This window comes from Zea mays, chromosome 3 (genome assembly GCF_902167145.1).
Source record: "Zea mays cultivar B73 chromosome 3, Zm-B73-REFERENCE-NAM-5.0, whole genome shotgun sequence".
NCBI classification, from domain to species: domain Eukaryota; kingdom Viridiplantae; phylum Streptophyta; class Magnoliopsida; order Poales; family Poaceae; genus Zea; species Zea mays.
Window position 1 is genome coordinate 12534514 of NC_050098.1, and position 19609 is coordinate 12554122.

General features: G+C 43.6%; 1 long non-coding RNA gene across 1 annotated transcript; it reads right to left on the minus strand.

Annotated features, from left to right (window-relative positions):
- Positions 1 to 38: 38 nt before the first annotated feature.
- LOC103649698 (uncharacterized) lies at positions 39 to 454 on the minus strand. The gene is made up of 3 exons (XR_563661.1): positions 363 to 454; positions 169 to 261; positions 39 to 66 (listed from the first exon to the last, which is right to left on the minus strand). It is a non-coding gene; the product is annotated as an uncharacterized lncRNA (long non-coding RNA).
- Between the last annotated feature and the right edge of the window lie 19155 nt (positions 455 to 19609).

A 19609-nucleotide genomic window follows, 5' to 3' on the forward strand; every position in this document is an offset into this window, starting at 1 on the left:
GGCGTCCACCGCATCTAGTTCTTCAGTCTGATCTAAGTTGGGTTCTTCTCGGTTTCTCTTCTGCTTCTGTTTCGTGGATAAACAATCACAACGAAGTTTGCTCAGATCAAATGCAATAGAAGTTGAGTGCAAAAGTGCAGGTAGTAGTACAAGGTAATAATTACTTACATATGCATGTAAGTGTGCCACATAGCAGCGAGAACCCGTAGCCTGATGAAACTTGACTTGACTGCGGTTCTGCTTGTTCTTTTCACTTATTTCCTACAAGAGAATGAACATGTCAGATTAGATCATAGGTTCAATATGTGAAGATCCTTTGCAAACGTATAGTGAAAGAACAATATATGACAAGATACCCATACCATGTTCTTTGGATCAGACCACTTTGCAACTAATGCCCTCCACTGTTCATCAGTCATGTAAGATACAGGAGAAGTTGTGCTAATCTCATTTGTAGGTACACCATTGAAGTATTTCTGCTTGAGCCGATAACGCTGGTTTTTTACCGCAGAGCGTAGCATATCGGTGCAAGCTTCCTTTGTTGCCTTGTCCTCAGTGTTAACGGACAAGCGCCCCTATGCATATGACAATTCCATAGTTAGTCAATTCAGGTTAAGCAGTATACAAGTGAACCATAGAATCAGTAATGCACTTACATTTAGCTGTGACACAAAGCTGTTGTAGTATTTCTGGTCGTCCTTGTAATCTTTCCAACGAGTTATGATAGGCATGGTTTCCCGAATAATGATGCCAGCCTCTGATGCAAACTTGGCAGCTTGAACAGGTTCATGTGGCCTTTTTTTGCCTTCCTCAACATCTATGGGCAGTCTCCTTTGCATAACTTTAGTCATCCTGTCCAGTTGTTTTCCCTTGGTTGCTGCCCTGGGTCTCCTTGGTGCTCGCTGTGTAGGAGCTACAAAATATAATTCACTTTTATTGAATAATGAAATTGTTTTGTTTCATGCAAATCAGCAAAAGAGATGCCTTATTTGACTGAAAAAATAGAACTTGCCTTCAGTTTCTTCATCTCTAGCTACATTGGCTTGAGCATCACCTGTACTGTCATGAGCAGCAGATGCCATGTCTTCCTCTTCAGCTCTGCTGAAATGATCAGCAAGTCCAGGTGTAGTACGACTGTTGCCTTCAGCATCACCTGTACTGTCATGAGCAGCAGATGCCATGGCTTCCTCTGCAGCTCTGCTGAAATGATCAGCAAGTCCAGGTGTAGTAGGGCTGTTTGGTATGTGATCATTTCCATCTGTTGGTTCCTGTACATTGTGGCCATCTGTCTCTGTAGAGTGAAGCCTTTTTGAAGATTGCTCCTCTGGTTGTGCACCTGCCCTCACTCTCTTGCTGAACCTAATGCCTGGAGCCATGTTGGGGTCTATCTTCTTCTTTGAAGCAAGGGTTGTGTTTCTACCTCTTCTAGGATACTGTCCACAAAAAATAGTCATGTGCATTTAAAAGCAAGACCATATATTAATTAAGAGGTATGAAATAAAGAAGATGAATCTAAAAGCATGAGCATATATTAAACACCAGATTAAAAACATTGAAATGCAATGCAACTATTTGGCATCCACTACTTTGAAGATAGAAGGAGCACCTTCATTGCCAGGGGTTTTGGCTGCTCATAATATTCAGTGTCATCATCAGTATCTCCTTGATCATCATCGTCAAGGAGATACAAAGAGACATATGAATCCGAATCTGAACTATTATTTATCTTGTTTGCTGCATGTTTCCCCTTTGTTGATGCAGATGGTGAGACAGAATTATTTAGAACAGAAGTATATATGTTCAGACCCAAATCTTGCATCTTCTTTATATTCTCCTCCACTTGTTTATCCCATCTTCTCTCATAAGCAGTTATCTCATGTTGAACTACTTGCAAGATAGATAAGAACAAGCATACTGTGTGTATTAGATAATGTAAAGGATTTTACTAAAAGCTAAGAGGTACTACTGTTTGCAGGGAAGGATTTGACTAAAAGCAAATAGATAAGATGTGTAGATTCAGTCATTATGAAGCTTGGTTATGATTGTGCAAGTTCATAATTGTGGTTGCACTATAACTGTAGTTTTTCCCCTGTTTGGTTGTGGAAATCTTTATGCAGGCTTAAACAATGTTCAAAGTACTAGCTAGTACATTGATTAGGCGATGTAGATTTACACAAGCTGATGAACAAAAAAGTGAAGATATTCTCATCTCTTTCTACCAGCAAGGTTCAAGAAAGCACTAAGCGCTGAGCGAGCGGTATGGTGGTGAAAATGCTTAAGCGTGATTAATCGTGCTTAATCATTTTTGTTAAAAAGAGAAAAAATACATGATATTGGGCCACCCTGCAGCAGCCCTTAACCCCCACCTCCTCTCTTCATGAGTCTGCAGCCCACTAGGCCCACCTGCCAGGAGGCTCAACGCAAAACCCCTCTCCCGTGATGACCTATTACTCTGCTGCCTCCTTCCACGCCCCACGCCGCCGCCCTGTGCTCTCCGCCTCCCTCTCCCGAAGCCTATCCTCCTCTGTGTCGTATGCTCTCCGGCTCCCTCTCCCGAAGCCTCTCCTCCCTCGTGCGATCTTCACCTCTACCGCGAAGCCGCTCTGCCTCTCTCTCACCAATCTGCTGCCTGCAGCCATCGTAGGTCCGTCCGCTCTCTCTCTCTCTCGTCGATCCGTCGATTTGCTGCCTGCTGGATTGACCCCGGAGGTGTTCCTCCTCTTCTCCCTTAAACATGCCGAATGGGCACGATTAAGCAGGGCCAGCGCTTAATTGCCCGCTTAGTAGGTAAGCGATGCGTTGACCCTCTGCTCAGCGCTTAACCGCGCCTAATCGCACGCCTAATCGCGCTTTCTTGAACCTTGTCTACCAGTACTAGAAACATAAGTTCTCTACTAAAACATGGATGTGACTGCATATAACACAATGTAAGGAACCAAACACAACTGTATCAGTGCACAATGATTACATAAATCAATTTACAATATCTCTGATAACAACGAATGAATAATTAAACTAAATCTAGCGATGGTTAGGGTTTAGGGGTTGGACCTTTCTGACTTCTGTGCCTCCTTTTGTTCACCATCAAGGTCGTCTGCGATGACCCAAATCCAGCGATGTTAGGGTTTAGGGGTTAGCGAGAGCAATGTGGAAGGGGCGAGAGAAATGCGGATGGCAATGAGATAGAGCGGGATGCGGCAAGTGAAGTCGGCGACGACGCAGCTCATCGACGCGATGAGAGGTAAGGGGGCGGCGGTGAGGTACCTGGTCGAGGGGGCAGGTCGTCGACGGCGGATGTGTCCCAGCGGCGGCGGTGAGGTACCTGGTCGAGGGGGCAGGTCGTCGACAGCCGTCGTGTCCCGGCGGCGGCGATTAGGTTTGGAGAAGTGGGGGAGAAAGAAGAGTGGGGGAGAAATAAGAGGAGTGCGGGAGATAGAGGATGAGAGCGGAGTCTGTTTTAGTGACGACGACGAAAATGTTTTTGGCGCCCAATGTGTTTGGCAATGCGGAGGCTAATGCGTTTAAGTATACTAGCGCTGGGTATATATTGAAAACACGTGCATAGATCAATGGTTTGACCTGCTAACTATAAGACCGAGCTCCTAGGTTCAAGCGCCTGCAAGGAGACTTTTTTGTGTTTTGCCTACCATTTTATATTAATTCTTTGTTTTTTATTTATCTCTATGTTTTTTTGCAATTATCTATTCATGGACACATTAGTTTGGTTTATGATCATGTTATAATATTTTGAAATATTTTTGACATAGTGGTACTATACATCTCTCACTTAGTAATTAGCCTTATATGAGAGATGTATGCCTTTCTTAGGATGTGTGTCACCACTTTGTCCGAATGAGTTGAAACTATTTTGTCAACATTGTACACCAAAATGAATGGTCCATGCAAGTTTTTAGATTTTTCTAGCTAGGTTATGGTATTGTAACAAATATCTTTACGAAATACAACAAATAATTACAGTAATTAGTAAACTAGGTCTGAAAAATGCATAACTGCACACAACATCATAGGTTGGCTCAATAAACATGCCATTAAAGTTTAAAATGGTTTGGAGAAAGTGGTAGTATAGATCCATCACAAGCATGAACATCTCTCACTTAGTAATTAGCCTTATATGAGAGATGTATGTCTTTCTTAGGATGTGTGTCACCACTTTGTCCGAATGAGTTGAAACTATTTTGTCAACATCATACACCAAAATGAATGGTCCATGCAAGTTTTTAGATTTTTCTAGCTAGGTTATGGTATTGTAACAAATATCTTTACGAAATACAACAAATAATTACAGTAATTAGTAAACTAGGTCTGAAAAATGCATAACTGCACACAACATCATAGGTTGGTTCAATAAACATGCCATTAAAGTTTAAAATGGTTTGGAGAAAGTGGTAGTATAGATCCATCACAAGCATGAACATCTCTCACTTAGTAATTAGCCTTATATGAGAGATGTGTGCCTTTCTTAGGATGTGTGTCACCACTTTGTCCGAATGAGTTGAAACTATTTTATCAATATAGTACACCAAAATGAATGGTCCATGCAAGTTTTTAGATTTTTCTAGCTAGGTTATGGTATTGTAACAAATATATTTACGAAATACAACAAATAATTACAGTAATTAGTAAACTAGGTCTGAAAAATGCATAACTGCACACAACATCATAGGTTGGTTCAATAAACATGCCATTAAAGTTTAAAATGATTTGGAGAAAGTGGTAGTATAGATCCATCACAAGCATGAACATGTCTCACTTAGTAATTAGCCTTATATGAGGGCTGTATGCATTTTTGTAGGATGTATGTCACCACTTTGTCAGAACAAATTGCATTTGTTTTGTCAACATTGTACACCAAAATGAAGTGTACATGCAAGTTTCTAGATTTTTCTAGCTACCTAAGGTTTTTTAGCACTTATTCTTTAGTAAAATAACAAATACTTACATTAATAGTTAAAGTAGTTCTAAAAATTGCACCGGCACAAAACATCATGGTACACCTCCATCAACACCCCAAAAAAAGGTTGAAATGATTTGGAGAAACTGGTGCTATACATGTAAAAAAATAAAAGAAAAATTCAAAAATGATTGAAAAATGTAAACAAAACAAAAAAACTCTACCTATCCCAAAGCTCGAACACAAGACGCCAAGGTTCACAGTAGCAAGGAGATACCATTGGACTAGTCACGTTTGTTCGTTAGTAACAGAGCGCAGTTATATTTAAGCATAAACTGTTCTCTGTCCAGGATGTAACCGAGCGCCCAGTTCAGAGTCTGCATTTTCAGATTGTTCAGTTCAGAGTAAACTCTGCTGCCCAGTTCAGATTGCTGCCCAGTTCAGATTGTAAACTCTGCCCAGTCCAAAGTTCAAAGTTGCCCAGTCCAAAGTTCAAAGTTCAGATTCAAAACTAGCTCAGTTCTCTGAGATATAACCAGCTCAGATTTGTTGGTTATCTATTTGTTCAAAGTTCAGATTCAAATCCACAAAACCAGCTCAGATTTGTTGGTTATCTATTTGTTCAAAGTTCAGTTCTCTGAGATATATAGCTCAGTCCAAAGTTCAAAGTTCAGATTCAAATCCACAAAACCAGCTCTGCCAAAACCATTTTTATTTGTTGGTTATCTATTTTAATGAATATGTAACTACAACCAGTCGATGTTGCTAACATGTAATGAGATATAACTCAAGCCTTCTGCAGGATGTCATAAATTCTCAAGCCCAGTTCAGATTGCTGGGTGTTCTGAGAACTCTGCCCAGTCCTCACAAGCAATCTGAGAACTCTGCCCAGCCAAAGTTCAGAGTTCTGCCCAGTCCAAAGTCCAAAGTTCAGAGTACACCTCCATCAACACCCCAAAAATCAGATTCTAAACTGCCCAGTTGAAAGGGAATTAGGCTTACACCTAGTTCGTAAATAATTTTGGTGGTTGAATTGCCCAACACAAATATTGGACTGACTAGTTTGCTCTAGTGTATAAGTTATACAAGTGCAAAAGGTTCACATCTAGCCAATAAAAAGATCAAGTGTTGGATTCAATAAAGGAGCAAAGGGGCAACCGAGGGCACCCCTGGTCTGGCGCACCGGACTGTCCGGTGTGCCACCGGACAGTGAACAGTACCTGTCCGGTGCACCAGGGGACCCAGACTCAAACTCTTCACCCTCGGGATTTCTCGGAAGCCGGCGCGCTATAATTCACCGGACTGTCCGGTGTGCACCGGACATGTCCGGTGCTCCAAGGAAGATCGGCCTCCGGAACTCGCCAGCCTCGGGTTCGCGCGGCAACCGCTCCGCTAAAATTCACCGAACTGTCCGGTGTGCACCGGACTGTCCGGTGAACCACGGAGCAACGGCTACTTCCGCGCCAACGGTCACCTGCAAGCGCATTTAATGCGCGCTCTGCGTGCGCAGTCGGCAGGCGCGCCCATACCGACGCACCGGACAATGAACAGTTCATGTCCGGTGTACACCGGACATCCAGGCGGGGCCACATGTCAGAGCTCCAACGGTCAGAATCCAACGGCAACGATGACGTGGCAGGGGGCACCGGACTGTCCGGTGTGCACCGGACTGTCCGGTGCGCCATCGAACAGACAGCCTCCACCAACGGCCACATTTGGTGGTTGGGGCTATAAATACCCCAACCACCCCACATTCATTGCTATCCAAGTTTTCCACTTCTCAACCACTTACAAGAGCTAGGCATTCAATTCTAGACACATTCAAAGAGATCAAATCCTCTCCAATTCCACACAAAACCCTAGTGACTAGAGAGAGTGATTTGCCGTGTTCATTTGAGCTCTTGCGCTTGGATCGCACTCTTTCTTTCTCTTTTGCTCTTGTGATCAACACTCAATTGTAACCAAGGCAAGAGGCACCGATTGTGTGGTGGCCCTTGCGGGGAAGTTTTGTTCCCGGTTGATTGAGAAGAAGGAAAGCTCACTCGGTCCGAGGGACCGTTTGAGAGAGGGAAGGGTTGAAAGAGACCCGGCCTTTGTGGCCTCCTCAACGGGGAGTAGGTTTGCAAGAACCGAACCTCGGTAAAACAAATCCGCGTGTCACTCTCCTTATTTGCTTGCGATTTGTTTTGCGCCCTCTCTTGCGGACTCATTTATTATTACTAACGCTAACCCCGGCTTGTAGTTGTGATTATTTTTGTAAATTTCAGTTTCGCCCTATTCACCCCCCCTCTAGGCGACTATCAATTGGTATCAGAGCCCGGTGCTTCATTAGAGCCTAACCGCTCGAAGTAATGTCGGGAGATCACGCCAAGAAGGAGATGGAGACCGGCGACGACAAGCCCACTACAAGCAAAGGGAGCACTTCATCTTCATCAGAAGAGTCCCGCACCAAGAGAAGAGAGAAGAAGAAGAAATCCTCCAAGCGGAAGGAGAAAAGATCTTCCTCTTCTCACCATAAGGAGAAGAAGGAAAAATCTTCTCACAAGCCGCATCGGAGTGGGGACAAGCACAAAAGGATGAGGAAGGTGGTCTTCTACGAGACCGACACTTCATCGACCTCCACCTCCGGCTCCGACGCGGCGTCCGTCACTTCTAAACGCCAAGAGCGTAAGAAGTATAGTAAGATCCCCCTACGCTACCCTCGCGTTCCTAAACATACACCTTTACTTTCCGTCCCATTAGGCAAACCACCAACTTTTAATGGTGAAGATTATGCTATGTGGAGTAATTTGATGCGATTTCATCTAGCCTCTCTCCACAAAAGATTATGGGATGTTGTTGAGTATGGTGTACAGGTACCATCCGTAGGGGATGAGGACTACGACACGGACGAAGTGGCCCAAATCGAGCACTTCAACTCTCAAGCCACAACCATTCTCCTTGCCTCTTTAAGCAAGGAGGAATACAACAAAGTACAAGGGTTGAAGAACGCCAAGGAGATTTGGGACCTACTCAAGACGGCGCATGAGGGTGATGAACTCACCAAGATCACCAAGCGAGAAACGATCGAGGGGGAGCTCGGTCGCTTCCGTCTTCGCCAAGGGGAGGAGCCACAAGACATGTACAACCGGCTCAAGACCTTGGTGAACCAAGTGCGCAACCTCGGGAGCACAAAATGGGATGACCACGAAGTGGTTAAGGTTATTCTGAGAGCCCTTATTTTCCTTAACCCTACTCAAGTACAATTAATTCGTGGCAATCCTAGATATACACAAATGACCCCCGAGGAAGTCATCGGGAATTTTGTTAGTTTTGAATGCATGATTAAGGGCTCCAAGAAGATCAACGAGCTTGATGAGCCTTCCACATCTGAGGCGCAACCCGTGGCCTTCAAGGCAACGGAGGAGAAGAAGGAGGAGTCTACACCAAGTAGACAACCAATTGACGCCTCCAAGCTCGACAACGAGGAGATGGCCCTAATCATCAAAAGCTTCCGGCAAATCCTCAAGCAACGGAAGGGGAAGGACTACAAATCCCGTTCCAAGAAGGTTTGCTACAAATGTGGTAAGCCCGGTCACTTTATTGCTAAATGTCCATTATCAAGTGATAGTGACAGGGACAACGACAAGAAGAGCAAGAGGAAGGAGAAGAAGAAGTACTACAAGAAGAAGGGCGGCGATGCCCATGTTTGTCGGGAGTGGGACTCCGACGAAAGCTCAAGCGACTCCTCCGACGACGAGGACGCCGCCAACATCGCCGTCACCAAAGGCCTTCTCTTCCCCAACGTCGGCCACAAGTGCCTCATGGCCAAGGACGGCAAAAAGAAGGTAAAATCAAAGTCCTCCACTAAATATGAAACATCTAGTGATGAGGATGATAAAAATAAGGAGGATAACTTGCGTATTCTTTTTGCCAACCTTAACATGGAACAAAAAGAAAAATTAAATGAGCTAATTAGTGCTATCCATGAAAAGGATGATCTCTTGGACTCCCAAGAGGACTTCCTAATCAAGGAAAACAAGAAACATGTTAAGGTTAAAAATGCTTATGCTCTAGAAAGAGAAAAATGTGAAAAATTATCTAGTGAGCTAAGCACTTGCCATGAGATTTTAGACAACCTTAGAAATGAAAATGCTAATTTGTTGGCTAAGGTTGATTCTCATGTTTGCATTGATCCTAGAAGTGATGATGTTGATTTGCTTGCTAGGATTGATGAATTGAATGCTTCCATCGCTAGCCTTAGAAATGAGAATGAGAAATTAATTGCTAAGGCTAAGGATTTTGATGTTTGCAATACTACTATTTCTGACCTTAGAACTAAGAATGATTTGTTGCATGCTAAGGTTATTGAATTAAAGTCTTGCAAACCCTCTACATCTACTATTGAGCATGTGTCCATTTGCACTAGATGTAGAGATATTAATGTTGATGCTATCCATGACCACCTTGCCTTAATTAAAAAACAAAATGATCACATAGCACAACTTAATGCTAAAATTAGAGAGCATGACTTAGAAAATGAAAAATTTAAATTGGCTAGAAGCATGCTCTATAATGGGAGACGCCCGGGCATTAAGGACGGCATTGGCTTTCAAAGGGGAGACAATGTCAAAATTAATGCCCCACCTAAGAACTTGTCTAACTTTGTTAAGGGCAAGGCTCCCATGCCTCAGGATAACGAGGGTTACATTTTGTACCCTGCCGGGTATCCTGAGAATAAGATTAAGAAAATTCATTCTAGGAAGTCTCACTCTGGCCCTAATTATGCTTTTATGTATAAGGGTGAGACATCTAGATCTAGGCAACCAACCCATGCCAAGTTGCCTAGAAAGAAAACTATTAATGCATCAAATGATCATGCCATTTCATTTAAAACTTTTGATGCATCTTATGTGTTGACTAGCAAATCTGGCAAGGTAGTTGCCAAAATTGTTGGGGGCAAACACAAGGGCTCCAAGACTTGTGTTTGGGTACCCAAAGTTCTTGTATCTAATGCTAAAGGACCCAAAACCGTTTGGGTACCTAAAACAAAGAACTAAATTTGTTTTGTAGGTTTATGCATCCGGGGGCTCAAGTTGGATACTCGACAGCGGGTGCACAAACCACATGACCGGGGAGAAAAGGATGTTCTCCTCATATGAGAAAAACAAAGATCCCCAACGAGCTATCACATTTGGGGATGGAAATCAAGGGTTGGTCAAAGGTTTGGGTAAAATTGCTATTTCACCTGACCATTCCATTTCCAATGTTTTTCTTGTTGATTCATTAGACTACAACTTGCTTTCTGTTTCCCAATTATGTCAAATGGGCTACAACTGTCTTTTTACTGATATAGGTGTCACTGTCTTTAGAAGAAGTGATGATTCAATAGCATTTAAGGGTGTGTTAGAGGGTCAGCTATACTTAGTAGATTTTGATAGAGCTGAGCTCGACACATGTTTAATTGCTAAGACTAACATGGGTTGGCTCTGGCACCGCCGACTAGCCCATGTTGGGATGAAGAATCTTCATAAGCTTCTAAAGGGAGAGCACATTTTATGACTAACCAATGTTCATTTTGAGAAAGACAGGATTTGTAGCGCATGCCAAGCAGGGAAGCAAGTTGGCACTCATCATCCACACAAGAACATAATGACGACTGACAGGCCACTGGAGCTCCTACACATGGATCTATTCGGCCCGATCGCTTACATAAGCATCGGCGGGAGTAAGTACTGTCTAGTTATTGTGGATGATTATTCTCGCTTCACTTGGGTATTCTTTTTACAGGAAAAATCTCAAACCCAAGAGACTTTAAAAGGATTCTTGAGACGGGCTCAAAATGAGTTCGGCTTAAGGATCAAGAAAATAAGAAGCGACAATGGGACGGAGTTCAAGAACTCTCAAATTGAAAGCTTCCTTGAGGAGGAGGGCATCAAGCATGAGTTCTCTTCTCCCTACACGCCACAACAAAACGGTGTAGTGGAGAGGAAGAATCGAACTCTATTGGACATGGCAAGAACCATGCTTGATGAATACAAGACACCGGACCGGTTTTGGGCCGAAGCGGTCAACACCGCCTGCTACGCCATCAACCGGTTATATCTTCACCGAATCCTCAAGAAGACATCATATGAACTCCTAACCGGTAAAAAGCCCAACATTTCATATTTTAGAGTTTTTGGTAGCAAATGCTTCATTCTTATTAAAAGAGGTAGAAAATCTAAATTTGCTCCTAAAACTGTAGAAGGTTTTTTACTTGGTTATGACTCAAACACAAGGGCATATAGGGTCTTTAACAAGTCCACTGGACTAGTTGAAGTCTCTTGTGACGTTGTGTTTGATGAAACTAACGGCTCTCAAGTAGAGCAAGTTGATCTTGATGAGATAGGTGAAGAACAGGCTCCATGCATCGCGCTAAGGAACATGTCCATCGGGGATGTGTGTCCTAAGGAATCCGAAGAGCCTCCAAGTACACAAGATCAACCATCCTCCTCCATGCAAGCATCTCCACCAACTCAAAATGAGGATGAGGCTCAAAATGATGAAGAGCAAAATCAAGAAGACGAGCCACCTCAAGATGATAGCAATGATCAAGGGGGAGATACAAATAATCAAGAAAAGGAGGATGAGGAAGAACCAAGACCGCCACACCCAAGAGTCCACCAAGCAATCCAACGAGATCACCCCGTCGACACCATCCTCGGCGACATTCATAAGGGGGTAACTACTCGATCTCGGGTTGCTCATTTTTGTGAACATTACTCTTTTGTTTCCTCTATTGAGCCACACAGGGTAGAGGAAGCTCTCCAAGATTCGGATTGGGTGGTGGCGATGCAAGAGGAGCTCAACAATTTCACGAGGAATGAGGTCTGGCATTTAGTTCCACGTCCTAACCAAAATGTTGTAGGAACCAAATGGGTCTTCCGCAACAAGCAAGATGAGCATGGTGTGGTGACAAGGAACAAAGCTCGACTCGTAGCCAAAGGGTATTCACAAGTCGAAGGTTTGGATTTCGGTGAAACCTTTGCACCCGTAGCTAGGCTTGAGTCAATTCGCATATTATTGGCCTATGCTACTTACCATGGCTTTAAGCTCTATCAAATGGACGTGAAAAGTGCCTTCCTCAATGGACCAATCAAGGAAGAGGTCTATGTTGAGCAACCTCCCGGCTTTGAAGACAGTGAGTACCCTAACCATGTCTATAGGCTCTCTAAGGCGCTTTATGGGCTCAAGCAAGCCCCAAGAGCATGGTATGAATGCCTAAGAGATTTCCTTATTGCTAATGGCTTCAAAGTTGGCAAGGCCGATCCTACACTCTTTACTAAAACTCTTGAAAATGACTTGTTTGTATGCCAAATTTATGTTGATGATATCATATTTGGGTCTACTAACGAGTCTACATGTGAAGAGTTTAGTAGGATCATGACACAGAAATTCGAGATGTCGATGATGGGGGAGTTGAAATATTTTCTAGGATTCCAAGTCAAGCAACTCCAAGAGGGCACCTTCATTAGCCAAACGAAGTACACTCAAGACATTCTTGCTAAGTTTGGGATGAAGAATGCCAAACCCATCAAGACACCCATGGGAACTAATGGGCATCTCGACCTCGACACGGGAGGTAAGTCCGTGGATCAAAAGGTATACCGGTCGATGATTGGTTCATTGCTTTATTTATGTGCATCTCGACCGGACATTATGCTTTCCGTTTGCATGTGTGCAAGATTCCAATCCGACCCTAAGGAATCACACCTTACGGCCGTAAAACGAATCTTGAGATATTTGGCTTATACTCCTAAGTTTGGGCTTTGGTACCCTAGGGGATCCACATTTGATTTAATTGGTTATTCGGATGCCGATTGGGCGGGGTGCAAAATCAATAGGAAGAGCACATCGGGGACTTGCCAGTTCTTGGGAAGATCCTTGGTGTCATGGGCTTCAAAGAAGCAAAATTCGGTCGCTCTTTCCACCGCCGAAGCCGAGTACATTGCCGCAGGACATTGTTGCGCGCAATTGCTTTGGATGAGGCAAACCCTGCGGGACTACGGTTACAAATTAACCAAAGTCCCTTTGCTATGTGACAATGAGAGTGCAATTAAAATGGCCGACAATCCCGTCGAGCATAGCCGCACTAAGCACATAGCCATTCGGTATCATTTTCTTAGGGATCACCAACAAAAGGGGGATATCGAGATTTCTTACATTAATACTAAAGATCAATTAGCCGATATCTTTACCAAGCCTCTTGATGAACAAACTTTTACCAAACTTAGGCATGAGCTCAATATTCTTGATTCTAGAAACTTCTTTTGCTAGCTTGCACACATAGCTCTTTTGAATACCTTTGATCATATCTCTTTTATATGCTATGACTAATGTGTTTTCAAGTCTATTTCAAACCAAGTCATAGGTATATTGAAAGGAAATTGGAGTCTTCGGCGAAGACAAAGGCTTCCACTCCGTAACTCATGCTTCGCCATCACTCCGAGCAACTCTCTATTCTTTGGGGGAGAAATGAGCATCAAAGAAAAGGACTTCATCCTTGGGAGAGAGAGTAAAAGCTCAAAAGCAAAAGGACCGGATTTCGTCTTTGGTATAATCTTAACTCATTTACTTATGACCAAAGGGGAATAAAGTACTTCGAGGGCTCTAATGATTCCGTTTTTGGCGATTCATGCCAAAAAGGGGGAGAAGTGAGCCCAAAGCAAAAGGACCGCACCACCACCAATTTCAAAAACTTCATGTTTTCACGTTTTCAAAAGAATTTTATCAATTGGTGTCTTATTGTGTTCAAAAGGGGGAGAAAGTAGTATTTCAAAAATGTTATATCAAAACCCTCTTGAACGCTAAGAGGAGGATCTCATTTAGGGGGAGTTTTGTTTAATCAAAGGAGAAGCATTTGAAACAGGGGGAGAAAATTTCAAATCTTGAAAATGCTTCTCAAAATCTTATTCATATGCCTTTGACTATTTGCAAAAGAACTTTGAAAAGGATTTACAAAAGAGTTTGCAAAAACAAAACATGTGGTGCAAGCGTGGTCCAAAATGTTAAATAAGAAAGAAACATTCCTTGCATATCTTGTAAGTAGTTACATTGGCTCAATTCCAAGCAACCTTTACACTTACATTATGCAAACTAGTTCAATTATGCACTTCTATATTTGCTTTGGTTTGTGTTGGCATCAATCACCAAAAAGGGGGAGATTGAAAGGGAATTAGGCTTACACCTAGTTCGTAAATAATTTTGGTGGTTGAATTGCCCAACACAAATATTGGACTGACTAGTTTGCTCTAGTGTATAAGTTATACAGGTGCAAAAGGTTCACATCTAGCCAATAAAAAGATCAAGTGTTGGATTCAATAAAGGAGCAAAGGGGCAACCGAGGGCACCCCTGGTCTGGCGCACCGGACTGTCCGGTGTGCCACCGGACAGTGAACAGTACCTGTCCGGTGCACCAGGGGACCCAGACTCAAACTCTTCACCCTCGGGATTTCTCGGAAGCCGGCGCGCTATAATTCACCGGACTGTCCGGTGTGCACCGGACATGTCCGGTGCTCCAAGGAAGATCGGCCTCCGGAACTCGCCAGCCTCGGGTTCGCGCGGCAACCGCTCCGCTAAAATTCACCGAACTGTCCGGTGTGCACCGGACTGTCCGGTGAACCACGGAGCAACGGCTACTTCCGCGCCAACGGTCACCTGCAAGCGCATTTAATGCGCGCTCTGCGTGCGCAGTCGGCAGGCGCGCCCATACCGACGCACCGGACAATGAACAGTTCATGTCCGGTGTACACCGGACATCCAGGCGGGGCCACATGTCAGAGCTCCAACGGTCAGAATCCAACGGCAACGATGACGTGGCAGGGGGCACCGGACTGTCCGGTGTGCACCGGACTGTCCGGTGCGCCATCGAACAGACAGCCTCCACCAACGGCCACATTTGGTGGTTGGGGCTATAAATACCCCAACCACCCCACATTCATTGCTATCCAAGTTTTCCACTTCTCAACCACTTACAAGAGCTAGGCATTCAATTCTAGACACATTCAAAGAGATCAAATCCTCTCCAATTCCACACAAAACCCTAGTGACTAGAGAGAGTGATTTGCCGTGTTCATTTGAGCTCTTGCGCTTGGATCGCACTCTTTCTTTCTCTTTTGCTCTTGTGATCAACACTCAATTGTAACCAAGGCAAGAGGCACCGATTGTGTGGTGGCCCTTGCGGGGAAGTTTTGTTCCCGGTTGATTGAGAAGAAGGAAAGCTCACTCGGTCTGAGGGACCGTTTGAGAGAGGGAAGGGTTGAAAGAGACCCGGCCTTTGTGGCCTCCTCAACGGGGAGTAGGTTTGCAAGAACCGAACCTCGGTAAAACAAATCCGCGTGTCACTCTCCTTATTTGCTTGCGATTTGTTTTGCGCCCTCTCTTGCGGACTCATTTATTATTACTAACGCTAACCCCGGCTTGTAGTTGTGATTATTTTTGTAAATTTCAGTTTCGCCCTATTCACCCCCCCTCTAGGCGACTATCACCAGTTCAGAGTACACCTCCATCAACACCCCAAAAATCAGATTCTAAACTGCCCAGTCCAAAGTTCAAAGTTCAGATTCTAAACTGCCCAGATGGTCATTTCATTTTCAGAGTTCAGTTCAGAGTTCTGCATTTTCAGTTTTCTGTTTTCATTTCTAGCAGATGGTCATCTCATTTTTCAGATTTTTAGATGGTCATTTTTCAGATTTTCAGATGGTCCGTTTTGACAATAAACCCAGCTTAGATTAAAACCCAGCTTAAATTTTGACAATAAATTAAAACTTGCTTAGATCACATGAACTGAAAATTGTTTCCCATAAACCCAGCTTAGATCACATGAACTGAAAATTTTCAGATGTTCAGTTCTGAAAATACAGAATACACATTCAGTTCACCACAAGTTCAGTTCACCCCAAATTCAGTAATTCAGACACACATTCAGTTCTGAAAATACAGAAAATACATTGTATCATCTAAACATGAACTGGATTTCAGACACACATTAAGTATGCTGTACTAATCTGAACTGAACAGTTCATAAATCAACTATCAATACTAGAAATCCTCATCTTCATCTTCTATGGACATGTCATCATTGTTGTCGTCGCCACCATCATTAAAATATTGAAACATTGTATCATCTTCCTCCTCATCCTCACTATCTTCAAGAATAATAGCAGCTTCCTTCTTTTTTCTTATTAGTTCCTCTAAATTGCCTTCAATTAGACTGGCTTCTCCACCTTCAACATTGTGCAGAACCTGATTATCATCACCTTCTTGCACTATATGGTCTGTATCAGAACAATAATCATCCTGATGCACATCATTACTGCCCTCATATTTTTCAGCCACATCATAAATATTCCTATGTTCAAATTTCTGCACAACCCGGACTAAGTGCCTTCTTTGAATCTCCAAGAACTCCTGCAAATCTTGGCTCTTCTCCATCAGCCTCTGCCGCTGCAAACAGTTCACCGATCATCTCAGGTACTCCATGATCATCATCGTAAACATCATCGTCCACATCCATATGTATCCCAAAGTCATTATCATATCCTTCGACATCCTCCTCTATACCCTCAACTTCTGTATCTGCCGACTCCTCATGATGAATCCACCTCGTGTATGTAGCTGACATTCCATAAATGTGTATATGAGTTTCTACTTCACTCTGAGGTCGCAACCTTTGACTAAGACAATTCACGCACGGACAACGAATGTCTGTGTCTTCTGGGTATCTTTCAGTAACAAAATTCATGAACTCTTCAACTCCTTTCACATATGCAAGTGTGAATTGTTTCCCATAAACCCATCTTCTATCCATCTATTTTGACAATAAATTAAAACTTGCATTAAATCCATAACTATGATTACATTGAACAAAATTGAAAACCACATCAAACACATGCATATATGAAATAAAATTCAAACGCACATAGAACCTTATTGTCAAAAACACAACACATCAAACCTTGTCTTTTCTCCCCGCCCTGCCGCTGTTCTGTCCACGCCCGCCGTAGCTATGCGCAAGACGCCACTGCTTTGCCGCGCCCGAAGCTTCTCTGCCTCGCTGTTTGCAGACGACGCCGTTCTTCCAACACAGTTGGATCAATGGATCAGGCGACAAGATCGCTCGTTCGCTGCGACGCTACCCAGTTGCCGATTGTAGGAAACGGGTGACGCCTAAGAGGGGGGGGGGGTGAATTAGGACTTCTAAAACTTTCGCTAAACTAGGCCACAATTAAATCCCTAGAGCAAAACCTATGCAAATAGTCAAACTAGAATGTGCAAACTAGGTTTTGTCTAAGTGTTGCTATCTCTACCGCAAAGGCTAAGTTTCAATCTACACTAGATATGTATGAATACAAGATTGAAACTTAAATGCTTAATATAAATGCGGAAACTTAAAGAGCAAAGTAGAGAAGCAAACTCTCGTGGATGACGACGGTATTTTTACCGAGGTATCCGGAACCGTGCAAGGTCCCGACTAATCCTCGTTGGTGCCCCTACGCGAAGGGAAGCCCACGCGAGGGCCAAGCACCTCGGTCGAGTAACTCCGTAGAGAGCCGCAGGCCTTCTCCACACGCAAGTGGTGCTCCGCTTCCGGCTCCTCTCGGACGCTCCCCGCCGTCTCCACTAACGAGCTTCCGGCCGAAACGCCGCGGGCCTCGTTCCCTCCGGTACACGGTGGCGGCCGTGACACAAACGCGGTTGTCACGGTCTCGCAAGACTCTCGCCCCACTCGGTACAATTACAATGGCTCACGCAAGAGCCGAGGTTGTGAGGTTTATCTAAACTCACTCAACAATCTAGGGTTCACCTAGAGCAAGCGCTAAAGCGGTCTAACTAACCTAAGCACTTCGCAAAGCACCTACGCTAATCACCGAGTGATTCTATTAAGCACTTGGGTGTTTGAGCACTTGGAAATGTCTACAATATGCCTTGGTATGTTGCTTGGGCTCCCACACTTGAGAATGACCGGTTGGGGTGGTATTTATAGCCTCCACACCCCCAACTAGCCGTTGGACAGAAAGCAGCAGCTTTCTGTTGACGGGTGCACCGGACAGTCCGGTGCACCACCGGACACTGCACAGTAGATGTCCGGTGCACGCCACGTCAGCCGACCGTTGGCGCTTGTAGCAGTCGACCGTTGGATCCGACCGTTGCCGTCTGCCCGTGGCACACCGGACAGTCCGGTGCACACCGGACAGTCCGGTGCTACAGCCAGAGAACGCCTGTCTGCAGCCTCTCTGCGCAGACTGTCCGGTTGTCCCACCGGACAGTCCGGTGCACACCGGACAGGTACTGTTCACTGTCCGGTGCGCCACCAGGCGCTGGCTGACAGCCCTCTTCTGGGATTTCTTTGTTGATTCCTTCGGGCTTCTTTTGTTCTTGAGTCTTGGACTTCTATGCATCTTTTTATGTCTTCTTTTGAGGTGTTGCATCCTCATTGCCTAGGTCCAATCCTCACCGCATCCTGTGGACTACAATTATAAACACTAGCAAACACATTAGTCCACAGATTGTGTCAATCATCAAACACCAAAACTTACTTAGCCAAATGGCCCGGGGTCCATTTTCCTTACAATCTCCCCCTTTTTGGTGATTGATGACAACACAACCAAAGCAAGCAAATAATACAAGTATTTGAATGTAAATATGCAATCTACTTGCTAGGATGCATGATTGTCCCCTTAATGTGATATTATGGACTTAAGTCTCCCCCTAACTCCATAATTCACTTACTTCCTATTTTGGACTAAATAACCAAAACCTCTTGACAAGGCACTTGCAGAATTTTAAAATTTAAAATTGGTGGTTTTTGGTGTTTGATACATTTTTCATTGCTTTGGTCCCTAAAATTCTCCCCCTTTGGAATCAACCACCGAAAAGGAAGACATTAAAAGCATGTAGGAAGTAAATAAAAGCTTGCCCTCATCAAGAATTGAAACTCTTGAGAACAAAAACACATGAAAAACTCCCCCTAAATGAGTGTTCTCTTTTAGAAAGAAATTTCTCCCCCTTTTTAGAGACGAAGAAATACTCCCCCTGACAGAGATCTTCTACTTAGGAAAAAGCATGTGAATTAGAGAGGAGCAAGACATGATTTGAATAGACTAACTTCCCTTATGCATAGGTAACAAAATATGATTGAACCACTTATGCATTTAGCAACAAGGAAGTATAAGATGTGAAATAATAGTCTAACCAAATATTGGAGAAGACATGTAAATGGTACTTGAGAGTAGTTCTTGGAGATTTTGCAGTGGAAGATTGTTGTCTTTCTCCGGGGACTTCATTTTTCTTACAATGAGACTATCACATGAAATAGACTTGAAAAGGTGTTAGTCTCAAAGTCTTAGATTATAGAGTAATCTCCCCCTAAAAGTGTGCATACAAGTTTTTTTGAATACTTGTAGGAGACATGCACTTTGATTTGATATCAAGAGGGGTAGGTTATCCATAATCCGAGCTTTGGCACTTATAAGTTAAATGATACAACTTGTAGAGATCAAAATTTTCAATTGATGCATCATTTACTATGGAGTGATATAAAAGCTATGTGCAGTGCTTAAATAAACATTTTAAGCCATGTAGGTTTGCTTAAGTATATGAATTAAAAACAAGCAATCCTACCATATGATTCACCTAGTATGCATAATTTAAAACAAGGGTAAATAACAAATGTAG